Raw genomic sequence first — 13,119 nt, forward strand, 5'->3', positions numbered from 1 at the left:
CCCCAGCGCCCGGGCCATCTTTGCTCCAATGGAGCCTTGGCTGTGGGAGGGGAAGAGAGAGACAGAGAGGAAGGAGAGGGGGAGGGCTGGAGAAGCAGATGGGTGCTTCTCCTGTGTGCCCTGGTCGGGAATCGAACCCGGGACCCCTTGCACGCCAGGCTGACGCTCTACCACTGAGCCAACCGGCCAGGGCCGGTACGTTTTATTATCCTTAGGTTTCGCACAAGAAAAATGAGGCTCAGAGAAGTGAAATGACTTACCCACGGTCACACAGTTAGTAAATGTCAGAACCAAGTTTACACTTGGAGCCTATCAGGCTGCCAATGTTATGGCCTCCAATCCTTTTCTCTCTGCGGCCCAGGATAACCAGGACTGGGCCCAGACTATGAGTCCTACTCTTCTTTGGACCTTGATCTCGGCACTCTTTTGGTAGTTGAGAGGCTTATAGGGAAAGATAAGGCATGAGCTTTTTCATCAGACATTCTGCTACCAAATGAGGGCTCTTTTTCTTTCTTTCTTTTCCTGGTTGTAGACAGCCATTATGGAAGAAGACCAGGATTTGTGGTGATAGTCTTCCCATGCAGTGAGTGGGTCATCACTCACTATGAGCCCCCTCAGTACCCAGACCCTGCGCTCGGTACTCAGAAATGCAGCTAAACCTGGCACGTTCCCTGCCTTTGAGGAATTTATGGCAATGTTAGGGGTGGTGAGGTGGGTCACATGCACCAATCATCACGTTGCATGTGAGTTCTGCTGGAAAGCATAAAGCCTGTGAAACTGAGCAGGGGCAGTAATTAGTCGCTGAGAGTGCAGGTGCGTTGTCACAGGGTTTTTGGGAAGGAAGCAAGTTTGAAACAGGTCTCGAAGGCTGAATAGTAGTTCCTGAGGCAGACAAGGAGGGGGCAGAAGGAAGAGACCAGCAAAGGGCAAGGCGGTGGGAAGCATGTGATTTGAGGAACTGTGCACAGTCTGGCTGGAGAGCAGAGTGCGGACAGAGAATGAGAAATGAGTCTGGAGCAGCGGGCGGCGGTCAGATAGTGAAATACCTTCTAGGTCACATGCAAAAACTTGAACTTTAAGCAGAGCCCAATGGGGAGGCACTGAAGAGGTCTAAACAGGGGAATAACATAGATTTATAGTTCTGAATGTTACTCTATCTGTTGAGTAAAAAATAGACTGGGAATGGGGGTAGGGGAAGTTCAGAACTAGAGATAAAGAGGCCAGAGCAGATTGGGGAGGTGGTCTTTTGGATAAAAAGACGGGACCTGTATATGAGATGCTTCCACATTAGAACCAAAGTCATTGATAGGATGTGGGAGGCCAAGGGAGGGGCCAAGGGTGAATTCACGTTTCCATCCTGGGCAACCGGGTGGATGGTGGCAGGGCTATTCACTGAGGTCAGGAACAGAGGAAAAGGTGCAGTCGGGGTCAGGGGAAAGGGGTTCCTCTTTTGATGATGAATGTCCCTTAGACCTGTTGGATTTGAGAGGCCTGTGGAGCACCTGTCAGGGCTGTCCAGTGGGCACTGTGGTGGACCTGCAGGTGCAAAGTTGCACACACAGAAGCAGATATGGCCCCTGCCCTTGAGGAGCTTGCAGTCCAACGACAGATAGGATGGTCAGATGGGACAAGATCAGGAGGTTTTGAGAGCTAAAGGGAATCAGGTTGAGAGTGAGAAAGGGAGAGAGTTGAAAGGGATGGGGGAGAAAGCTGGCTGCTGTGTGAGAAGCTGGGAGGTCTGAAAGGGGCAGTTCGGAGACAAGCTGCAACTGCTTCTGACAGGTTTGGTCCAGACTGAGGACTTCTAACCATAAATGGCTGGGATGGAGCTTGCTATCTCCAGCATCCACCCTGCTACACATGCAGGCTCGGTGGCCAGCCTGGTCCTGCTCTCAGAGGGCAAGCCGAGAGAGATCTTTCATTTTTTCTTCGCCTGCTTTCTCTCCTTCCCCTCAGCTCCTGGCCAGCCCTATGCCACAGGGCCCGGTCATGAGAGCACGTTCCTCACATTCCAGCCTCCCCCAGCCCTCTGAGCCAGGCCACACAGAGCCCTATTCACTGCCTGACACCCCTTCCTCCGGAGCCAGCTCTCACTGCCCCCAGGCCAAGGCCCGTGCTGGCCAGCACAGATGATGGCCCCTGCGGGAAGCATGCCCCTGGACCCCTCAGGACTCTCCTGTCTTTTAGGGTCTCTCAGCTGAGAAGGGGTGCAGTGGGTTTGGCCACCTATGTGTGCATGTGTGTGTTCTATGTTCTAGGCTAGGCCTAGACTAGGGGTTGTGTTGGGCTGGGCACAGGGGTACATAAGGCACAGGCTGGGTCCTGAGATGTGCTCACAGTCCCAGGTAGAGACAGCTGGGTACTTGGAAGGCTGTGTATAGGCTGGGGCTCGGCTAAGTGTGCCACCAGTTAGTTCCTACATTAGAGTACCAGTGTCATGGGGCCACTTTTAAACCCCATTCCAGTGGCCTGGGGTCATGCATTCATGTTCAGGGTGTCATGTCTGCCGGGAGTTGGGTGCAGCCAGCCCTGAGGGATGCCATCTCGTCCCTGAAAAGGGCATGAGAGACCTGGTTTAGAGTGGGACTGACCAACACAAACATTGGGCCTGACCATGTGACTTTGACCAATTCTTTGCTGGAATTCAGACTTGTTACCCATAATGATAGGTGCATTCCCTCCATCACGAGGATGAGGGTGAGGAACAATCTTAGACAAGAAAGGGCAATGGATGAAATGATTCTAGAAGTTCTTGGTAGAAGTCTGAGGCTGCTTTTTTGAGGAATCCCCAGAGGGTCTAGTTCCCCTTTGTTTCCTCTCTGTGGGTATGAGCTATCCCTAAATAACCTGGAGTGAGGGGCCTCTCAGAAGGCCCAACGCCCTTGCTTACCCACCAGGATTACCGTGCTCTAACACCCGTTCACACACACCCCAAAACAGTGCCCGACCTGTAACCTCACGAATGCTGATCTGTAAACCATTTTATAGCTCATCCTGTGACAGAAATCCCTGCTGCCTTGAGCTCTTCTTACCTTGATTCTCTCCTGCCAGTCCTGGCAGGACCTTCTTCCCACCTTCCCCCACTCCTCACTGCTCATCGGGCCCACAGGGCTTCTCCAGGTCCAGCTTCTTGTCCCTCCCCAGCCTTCTCCAGCCAACTGCCCCCCCCCATCTCCACAGCAGGCAAGAGCAGGGCCAAGAAAGAGAGCAGCTAGCAGCTGTAACCCCCAGGGGTTCTCTGGATCATCTCAGGAATATCACATCCCAAGACTTGACTTTCCCACTGGCCAACAGGGACCCTCCTTCCTGCCCAGAGCTTGTAAGTCCTTCCAAGAGAGGGGCCTTATACAGGGTGACCGCAAGAAGGGACTGCAGGGGAGAGACACAGTGGTTCTAGGGTGAAATGGGGCCTCTTTTTCAGGACTCTGAACTAGTTTGACCAGGTATGAGGCAAGGAGCGGTGGGGGGAGCGACCTAAACAACCCACTTTCTGAGCCTCAGGGGCCTAACATCAGTGTTTCTTACTGTCTTTTCACTTCCATAATATGTTCCCAATTGTAACTTCTCCAAATTTCTCTTATGTTATAGATAAAGAAACCGAGGGCACAAGCCATAGGCCCAGGGTCATGTAGAACAACCAATCGATTTTCCTCAAACTTAACCCAGATTTGTTGGGCACCTACATATGGCGAGTCCTTTCACATATGCCATTGTTGCAATCGGTTATGAAGTAGGAAATCTCCCCATGTTCTTGATGAAAAAACTGAGGCTCAGAGAGGGAAGGAAGAGACCAAAGCTGGACTAGCAGACTGCTGTCCTATTTTCAGCAGCTCTGCATTATATCATTTTATCACATTCTTCTTGCAAGCTCCCAGGGTGACCCAGCCCAGGGCAAGGAAGAGCCAGGAAGAGTCAGCTTACGCCCACTTCCAGGGCCCCAAGCCCCATTCTCCAAGTGCGGGACTTCCTTTCCTCTGCCCCTTGGCAGCCCCAGCCTGCAAACTACCCGTGCAGCTGATCTCTAAGCTCCCCAGTGAGAGCCGACAGCCACAGCAGCTCAGAGGTGGTCCAGAGGGGTAGAGTCAAGGTGCTCCACTCCCGTACCCTGCTGTAAAAACTCTGACCCTACATCCCAGCCCAGGTTGCGTGAGCTGCTACTTCCTGATATTGTTACTAGTGACTTAAAAATGCAGACCAGGCCCCGCCTCCCAGAACTTCCCAAACCTCCAGCTATTCTCAGGACCCAGGGGCCGTTGGGAGGATGGCCTCCAGTTCAGGCTCATTTCTCTGACCTAGGCTTCTCTCTTCTCCCTAGGGACCTTGAGTGGAAATCACTGACATTTTGGGAGCAGTTTTTTGTTTTTCACTTGGCCTGGAAGTACAGAGAAGTATACATGAAATATAATGAGAGTGCCAGATAGCAAAGAGAATCATCAACAAAATGAAAAGACAACTCACTGAACGGGAGAACATATTTACCAATGATACATCTAATAATGGGTTAATATCCAAAATGTATAAAGAACTTAACACACACAAAATAACCAAAAACAATCCAATAAAAAAATGGTCAAAGGACCTGAAAAGACACTTTTCCAAAGAGGACATACAGATGGCCAACAGACATATGAAAATACGTGCAATGTCACTAATCACCAGAGAGATACAAATTAAAATCACAAAAGGAAATGGCAATCATGTGACATGATGAAGGAATTAACTAATGCTATGTTGGTGGTCATCATTTCAGAGATATATAAATGTATCAAATTAACACATTGTATAACTTAAAGTTACACAATATTATATTCAATTATATCTCAATAAAGCTGAAAAAATTAAAAGTAAAAAAAAATTAAAATCACAATGAAACATCACCTCACACCTGTCAGAATGGCTATCGTCAATAAATCAATAAACACAAGTTTTGGGGAGGGTTTGGAGAAAAAGAAATCCTTGTGCACTGTTGGTGAGAATGCAGATGGTACAGCCACTGTGGAAAGCAGTATGGAGTTTCCTCAAAAGATTAAGAATAAAACTGCCTTATGACCCAGTGATTCCATTTCTGGGAATATATCTGAAGGAACCTGAAACACTAATTTGAAAGAATATATTCACCCCTATGTTCACTGCAGTGTCGTTTACAATAGCCAAGATTTCAAAGCAGCCCAAGTGCCCATCAGTAGATGAGTGGACAAAAAAGTTTTGGTGCATTTGTGCAATGGAATATTACTTGGTTATAAAAAAAGAAGGAAATCTTACCTTTTGTGACAGCATGGATGGACCTGGAAAACATTATGCTAACTCAAATAAGCCAGTTACTGACAGACAAGTATATTATTTCACTCATATGTGGAATCTAATGAAGAACATAAACTAACAAACAAAATAGAAACAGACTCATAGATACAGCTGTCAGAAGGCAGGGGGTTTTCAGGGCTAGGTGAAAAAAGGTGAAAGGATTAAACAAAGAAAAAAAACTCATAGACACAGACAACAGTATGGTGATCACCAGAGGGAAAGGGGGTGGAGGAGGTAGAGTAAGGTACAGGGGGATAAATGGTGATGGAAGGAGACTGGATTTGGGGTGGTGAATGTACAATAAAATATACAGATGATGTCCTATAGAATTGTACACCTAAAACCTATATAATTTTATTAACCAACGGCACCCTGATAAATTTAATAAAAAGGTAAAAAAATGAGAGTCTTAGAGCTGGAAAGACTCTTGGAAAGAAACCAATCTAACGTCCTCATTTTATAGGTGGAGAAACTGAGGCACAAATTACATAAACACAGTGGATAGAATATAGACTTTAGATTTAGATTATCTCAGTTTATCACTTAGGAGTTATGTGACTTTGGATAAGTTTCCAAACCTTTCTGTGCTTCAGTAAAATGAGGATGATGAGAATAATAGCACTTGCCTCGCGAAGTTATTGTGATGATGAAATGAGTTAATATACGTGAAGGGCTTGGAATAGTGTCTACCACACAGTGTGTGCTCTGTGAATGTTAGCTGATATTAGTTCTAACTTTCTCTAGTGCTTTTTTTGGGGGGGGGAATAAAACAAACCTGGCAATGCCAATCTGAAGTCTTTCTCACCAGGCCGTATTGTCAGGTGTGTCTTTCAACCCTTCCTCCCAGCAGCCCCCACTCAGATTGTTTTGGCACCAAAAAAGCGGAAGGCATTGCATCCTGGTCAGTCTGGTTCCATGCTCAGGGCTCTTCCTTACACACCAAGCTGCCTTCTGTCCTGAACCAGGAAACTTTTCTCAGAAACCTTCCTAGATCGCCCAGAAACGAGCTCACAACTCTCTTTAAGTCCATCTGTGCCAGGGGCTTCTTTTTTCCCTCAGCCCCTGGACCTGTGTTTCTCAGATACATAGCATATGTCGCTCTAGGTGATTTATAATTAGCCACACAGGGACAATCCACAGTGTAGATTTTTCACCCATCTTGGGAGCCACTACCCACCACTCAACTGACACATTATTTGACTGGGCTGTGGAACTGCAGAAAGGTCCTGGGGGTGAAACGACCTTCTCTGGGGTATAGGGCCCTACCCTGCTTTGCTAAGTGGTTTTGCGATGACCTGGGAGTCTATGTTGTTATTCCTTTCTTTGGAGAGGTAGCTGTATGTACAAGTTTCAGATACACACACACAAACTCAGTCTGGTTAAGGGACTTGTGGTTGTATCCTAAGATGAAACAAGCTATCTGAGGAGGTGGTGAGCTCTACATCATTGGAGGTGTGCAAGAGTGTCTGGCCATCCACTTGATAAAGAGGATGTCTATGTAAAATTTGGGAATGGCATCTAGAAGTATTTCCATGTATTCATATGCTCTTCTGAATTCTCTACAGTCTCCCTCCTATACTTCCCACAGCAACTACACACTGCGTATGGCAACTGCGTCTCACTTGGGAGGAAAAGTAGAGACATCCTGGGGGCTGGAAGTGGAACTGCTAATCACTAGCTGATTCTAGGCAAAGATTGAGAAATTGCAAGCTGGCTTGGGAACAGAGTGTGCCCGGGGTGTGACCAGCACATGTGAGGACTTGTGTTTATATGAGCACACACAGGTGCATGAAGCTGAGCCTGCGGAGGACATGTGAAAGCCCACACCCTTGTAAACAGGTGCCCAGGCAGCCACCTGAAAGTCCTGTGCGCACTGTGTGAGCCCATGAACAGGAGAGGATGACTAAGAATGTCCTTGAGTGAATATAGGAGAGCCCTTGTGCATATGCGCACTCATATGTGTGACTAAGCATGTGAAGACAGTTTTCCGTGCAGACAACAAGGAGCAAACAGCATGGAGAAGACTAGCAGCCACAGAAAGGCCTGAAACACAAAGGCACCCCCGAAGCACCTCAGGAGGCTGCAGTCTTGAGAATGGAGTGACGGAAAGTGGGGTCCAACCCCCAAAGCGTCTGCCTTTCCTCCAGGTGTCAGCATTTCGGAGATTAAGAACAAATAGCATGATGCAATGTTCACACGGTGGAAGCAGCAGCAATGAAAAGAAAAGTTGGCAGCTAAGAAAACAATTTAAAGAGAGGCTCTTGGTGATAGGGCTCCACCAAAGCCTATGCCTAGGACCAGTGACAACCAGTGGGTATGAGGTGAAGCCACAGTAGACCCTAACGATGCAGAGATTGCTTATGACAAAGCTGCAGATGAATTTGCTTCTTACTTCAACAGACAGACTTCTCCCAAGATTCTCACTACAATGTAAGATAGAACTCATAAGGGAATAGCACAACTCTGTGAACAGCTCTCCACAGATAAACCAAACTCATATGTTTATTACAGAAGAGGACTGGCTATGAAAAAAATATATTCCACAGTGCATCCCAAGAGATGTCACAGATTCTATCGTTGTAAAGGAAGATCATAAAACACCAAATGGAATAATTCTGAGTCACTTGCCAAATGAACCAGCTGTTCATTTTTAAATGAGCAGTGTTTGTCTCCATAAAGAAATTAAGAAAAGAGGCAAGGACCCCACAGATCACACAACTGAAATAATTCTGAATAATTTTACAACACGGTTGGGAGAAGGATACAGGTAGAATAAATTCCATTTATAAAATACTGAATAATGATATTGGATTTTGCTGAACAGGCTTATCTTGAACTTATGACAGAAGACTCCTCAGAATGGCATGTATCAATTTCATACAATTTCTTTCCTGTCTAGAGAAATTACCAAGTACCATGAATTACACTCACTGTTTCTGTGGGAAACACAAATAAAAGTCACTTTGGTGACAATTAAAAACAAAAAAGTATGTGAGGACAGTGACTCAGAAAATATGTGGTGTCCCTTGTTGGACCGTGACTGGGTGACTAATCTTTACAAGGCTTCCAGTATATGAGGGACTTTACTGTCGACGATTTGCTTTGCCTCCCATAGAAGCCCTGTGAGCAGGTGAGGCAAGATTATTAGCACATGCATGGATGTGTGCATGAGTCTGTGGCATATGTCTGAATGACCTGCCTGGGATTGCTGCTAAATACTACCAGAGGCAGATTGTGTTTAGATTTTGCCACCGAGTAAGTAGGGAGATTACCATCTATTATGTAGACTGTGTACAAATACGGTTGTGTCCTGACCCACTGTGTGACCTCAGACACTTCTCCTCACCTCTTGGGCCTCAGTTTCCCCATCGGTAGTTTGGAGGAGGAAAAAAGAGAGAGTAACAGATGATTTCTAAGGGCCTTCCCATCTCTGATATTGGGTGACCTCCTACCTATGTCATAAGAAGAAAGAACTGAGGGACAGCAGGGAGTATTGACTCTCTCAAAGTCACCTAGAGGTCATGGCTGAGTTGGAGCTCCAGCCAGACTCACCACCCGCCAGGCCAGTGCCCTCCAGGCACTGATACACCCACCAGATATGAGAGAGTAACAAGATAGAGGACCCACATTCAGAGCACTTGCCATGTGCGTAGCACCATGCTGGGTGCTGGAAGGGGCAGAAGGACACATCGAAGAAACAGTCCTGTGTGTGCACATGTGAAAGTGTGAGGCTGCGGAGGGTGCTCATACGCATGCTTTATTATTCTGAAAGACTGCGGATACCTGCCTGGCCCGCTGGCCTCCAGGGAAGACACATCAGACACGTATGGAACTACCTATACTGGGTTCATTTCGCAGCCAAGCATCTTGTCCCTTGGCTGCCCTTAACCTTCAGTGAAATTTAAAGCAGTCCTGGCCCTGGCTTCCTGCCACCTTCCCATTATCCCTGGCTTCTAAGGTGTCACCCTTCAGCTCCCAAATGTGTCATCTCTGGTCTTAGACTCAGGCAGGGCTAGTATAGAGGGCTGGGGGTGGAGGCTATGGCAAAGAGGCAGACACAACCTGAGACCCTAACCCTGGAGTTTCCAATTATGGAACACTGCTCATTCTGTGCTTTGGTGCCCCAGTGTACAGCTCAGGAGTCTGCTTCTAACAAGTCATGCATGCTGACCACCTACTGCATGCCCATCCCTTTAAAGACAACCCCCCATCCTCATGGCGTCTTTGGGAGGGAAACATGGATTCTGCAGACAAGGAAGCCAAGGCTCAGAAAGGACTTGCTCAAAGGCACATAGTATGTGTGCATGTCTGCTGAGGGCACAGAATGCAAATTGAAGTGTCTCTGCTACCCCACTCCTCCTGCCTCTCCAGCTGCATTGGCATGGGGTGGCAGCAGATCAGTTTCCCCATCAGGACTCCAAGAAGTTGAATGAGATGGTCTGAAACGACCCCTTCAGCTACGGCCGACTCTGCCACAGCTACACTCTCCTTGCTATTAGCTCTGCACACAATTGCTCACAAGGGGGCACGGCTCAGAGAGGGCAGGGGGCTCAGAGCGGCCTGCCTGTCTGACTGATGCCTCAAAGCAATAGCATTGGAAAAGGAGACACAACACCCAAGTGTGTGCAGGGATCTGGAAGGCCGTCTCCTCGCCCTGAGATCTAACCACGTGTTGATTGGTGTCTGCCACAGCCCTGTGTGTACACGTGCATGTACATGTGCCTTTGCACTAGGTGCAGACTTCTGTATGTCTACATAATTTTGGGTATATTCCTGGGTCTATCTGTGCCTGCATGCTGTGCATAAGAAGGCATCTATTTGTGTGCAGGTGTGCCTACCTCTGTATGTGCATGCAGATCACGTGTGTGAGTCTACATGTTTGTGGTTGTGCACTGTGTGTGCATGTGCATTGGCATGTGTTTGTGTGAATGCGTGTGCAAGCTTGAATGATGTGTTTATGCATGTGCATGTGTAGTTGAGAGTATGCACAAACACAGGGGTACATTTTGTGCTTACAGACATGCACATTAGTGAATGTGTGCGTGACTGCTGGTGTCTAGGACCTGGGATAAAAATCCCTGGCTTTCTTGGAGTTTTCTTATCCCAACAATTTCTAAGAGATCGGCATGAGCTGGGAGTGCTGCTGGGAGTCTGAAAAGATTGGGGTAATTAGCATAAAGGAATTTAAATCCATGCCAAACACCCAGAATGGTTGGCCAGGGTAGGGGACATTGATGCCAATCAAGCATCAAATATCTCAGGTGCTTTCACCTCCCCTTCCCCCTATCTTCATCATTAGATCCATCTCTCATCTCCTCCCCTTTATCCTTACACCATCACAGCCACCTTCCTGGACTCCGCATCATCATGTAGGGCGGCCTTTCCACATGGCCCCACCCAAGGCTGCTGGAATGTTTTTCTTAGAACCATCCATTTAATTATACCGCTACTTTACTAAAATTCCCTTGTCCCCTAACACAACAGTCTCCAGACTGGAATGTCATGGATGAGGAAGACAATGTTTAAATAAATAAATAGGGGAACAGTCAGAGAGTCACAAACATTTTTTTTTAGAACAGACAATTGAAAATATCTCTCCCTCTTATTTCATAAAAGATAGATCATTTGAGCCTCACCCCATAAAGACATAATAATCTCCATATAAAGAATGGTCTTTTGAGTTGAATTAATTTAGTTTCCTGAAAACTGCACTATGTTATCCTCACTTTTCTCTTGTTTCACTGCAGATGAATGAAAATCTCATTTGGGACCCCCACTAGGTTAGGACCAATTCCAAACCCAATGGGAGGCAGCCCCTGGTGCCTCCTCTAGCTCCTCTCTCCCTGAACCCTGCATGTGAGGCACATGATGAAACCACCACCACTTGCCTGCCTGCAGACTCTTGCTCATGAACTTCCCTCTGCCGGGCATGACTGGAATGCCCTTCCCCCTTTTTGGGCTGACAAACTCTTCTCTTCCTTTGAGTCTCAGTCTCAGCCCAAGTGTGACCTCCTGTGAAACCTTTCCGATGCCACCCACTGGAAGTGACCTTTTCTTCCAAGGGTCCCAGCCTTACTTCCATCCTCTTATAGTCAAGTTAGTTCTTTGCATGTCTTCCTACTGGGTTGAAATGTAGGAAGCCACACAGTGTCAAGAAGAGTGTGGCCTGACCAGGCAGTGGCACAGTGGATAGAGCGTCAGACTGGGATGTGAAGGACCCAGGTTCGAGACCCTGAGGTTGCCAGCTTGAGCACGGGCTCATCTGGATTGAGCAAAGCTCACCAGCTTGTACCCAAGGTCGCTGGCTCGAGCAGGGGCTTACTCACTCTACTGTAGCCCCACGGTCAAGGCACATATGAGAAAGTAATCAATGAACAACTAAGGTGCCTCAACAAAGAATTGATGCTTCTCATCTCTCTCCCTTCCTGTCTGTCTATCCCTCTCTCTGACTCTCTCTTTATCTCTGTCAAAAAAAAAAGAAGAAGAAGAAGAAGAAGAGTGTAGATTTAGGAGTTCAGACCCTAACTCTACTAGTCATACCTGAGTGACCTTGTGAACATTCCTCTATTGCTCCCAAGGTCCTTTCCTCATCTATAAAAGCAGAAAAATAGTGGGTTGTGGTGAAGATTACTACCACAGCTAATGAATTGAAAGTGCTTATGTCTGGTACAAAATAAATATCAATTCCTTGATTCTTGAGAGCAGAAATCATGCCCAACACAGCCTTGTGGGTCCTGCTGTGTTCTTATATCCTGTATCCAGGATATAGCAGCACTCAACAAATATTTCTTAACTATTTTCATAGTGACTGCCATGTAGTAGGTGCTTGATAAATACTTGTCACTTTTCCTACTTCTTTGAGAACAGAAGTCATGCCGCTTTTTGCTTTGGTGTAACTCCTGTTGTGCCTTGCACAGAGTAGGTGCTTGGTACATATTAGTATCAGTAATCATCATAATAGTTACCATTATTCATATGGGTGCTACATGCCAGTCATCACATTAAGGTACTTCACAAACATCATCGCTTATGTTTGTAAACATTTAATATATAACAATATCAACCACTTCAGCCTATAGAGTTGGGGTGTCTATTGTCTTCATTTGAAAGCTGAGGAAACTGGGGGCTCAGAGAGGTTAAGAATCTTGCCTTCGTGGCAAGGTGGGGAAAGCAACAGAGACAAGTTTCATGAAAAACAGCCAGCCTACTCATTTTCGTGGAAAGCAACAGAAGATCACAGAGTTGATTCAATGACAAAGGTGAGACTTGAACCCAAGTCTCTCTAGTGCTGCGGTTGGCTCTGAAGCCCACCTTCCTTCCAGCCAGCCTGCGGTGGTCCCTAGCCACCTCCTTCCCTCCCCCGCCCCACCAGCAGCAGCAGCGCGGTGGGCTAGCACTGGGCAGTCACTTACCTTCACTTTCCTGAAACAAGACCAGAAAACGTCCAGCAGAGGCATGGTGGGGCACGCAGCGTTGGCAGGGCCCTGCCGGACTCTGCCTCGCTGGCGGCTCGGCTACGGGGGACAGGGGCCCGTGCTGCTCAGGCCCTGCGCTCCATTCAGCCGCGCAGAGAGCGGGAGCAGCTGGAGCCGCGCTGCCTTCACTCCAGGCACCTCCCGGAGGGCCAGCGGAGGGAGGGAAGAAAGGAAGGAGGGAGGGAGAGGGGAGGATAGCTGAGGAGGAGGGACCGGGAGGCGGGTCACACTGATTCAAACTCGGCACCGTTAACCAGTTGGCTGGTACCAGACAGCAATGCCCACTGAAATTCCCTGAATGCTGCAGTTCCCTAGCTCAGAGTGTCCGGCCTGCCTGCTTGGT

At 47.6% G+C, this 13,119-nt stretch overlaps 1 pseudogene; it reads left to right on the forward strand.

Annotated features, from left to right (window-relative positions):
- The first annotated feature begins 2,691 nt into the window (after positions 1 to 2,691).
- On the forward strand, positions 2,692 to 8,072 carry LOC136386365 (ribosome production factor 1 pseudogene; annotated as a pseudogene).
- Positions 8,073 to 13,119: the final 5,047 nt, after the last annotated feature.

The sequence above is a fragment of the Saccopteryx leptura genome, chromosome X (genome assembly GCF_036850995.1).
Source record: "Saccopteryx leptura isolate mSacLep1 chromosome X, mSacLep1_pri_phased_curated, whole genome shotgun sequence".
Classification (NCBI taxonomy): Eukaryota; Metazoa; Chordata; class Mammalia; order Chiroptera; family Emballonuridae; genus Saccopteryx; species Saccopteryx leptura.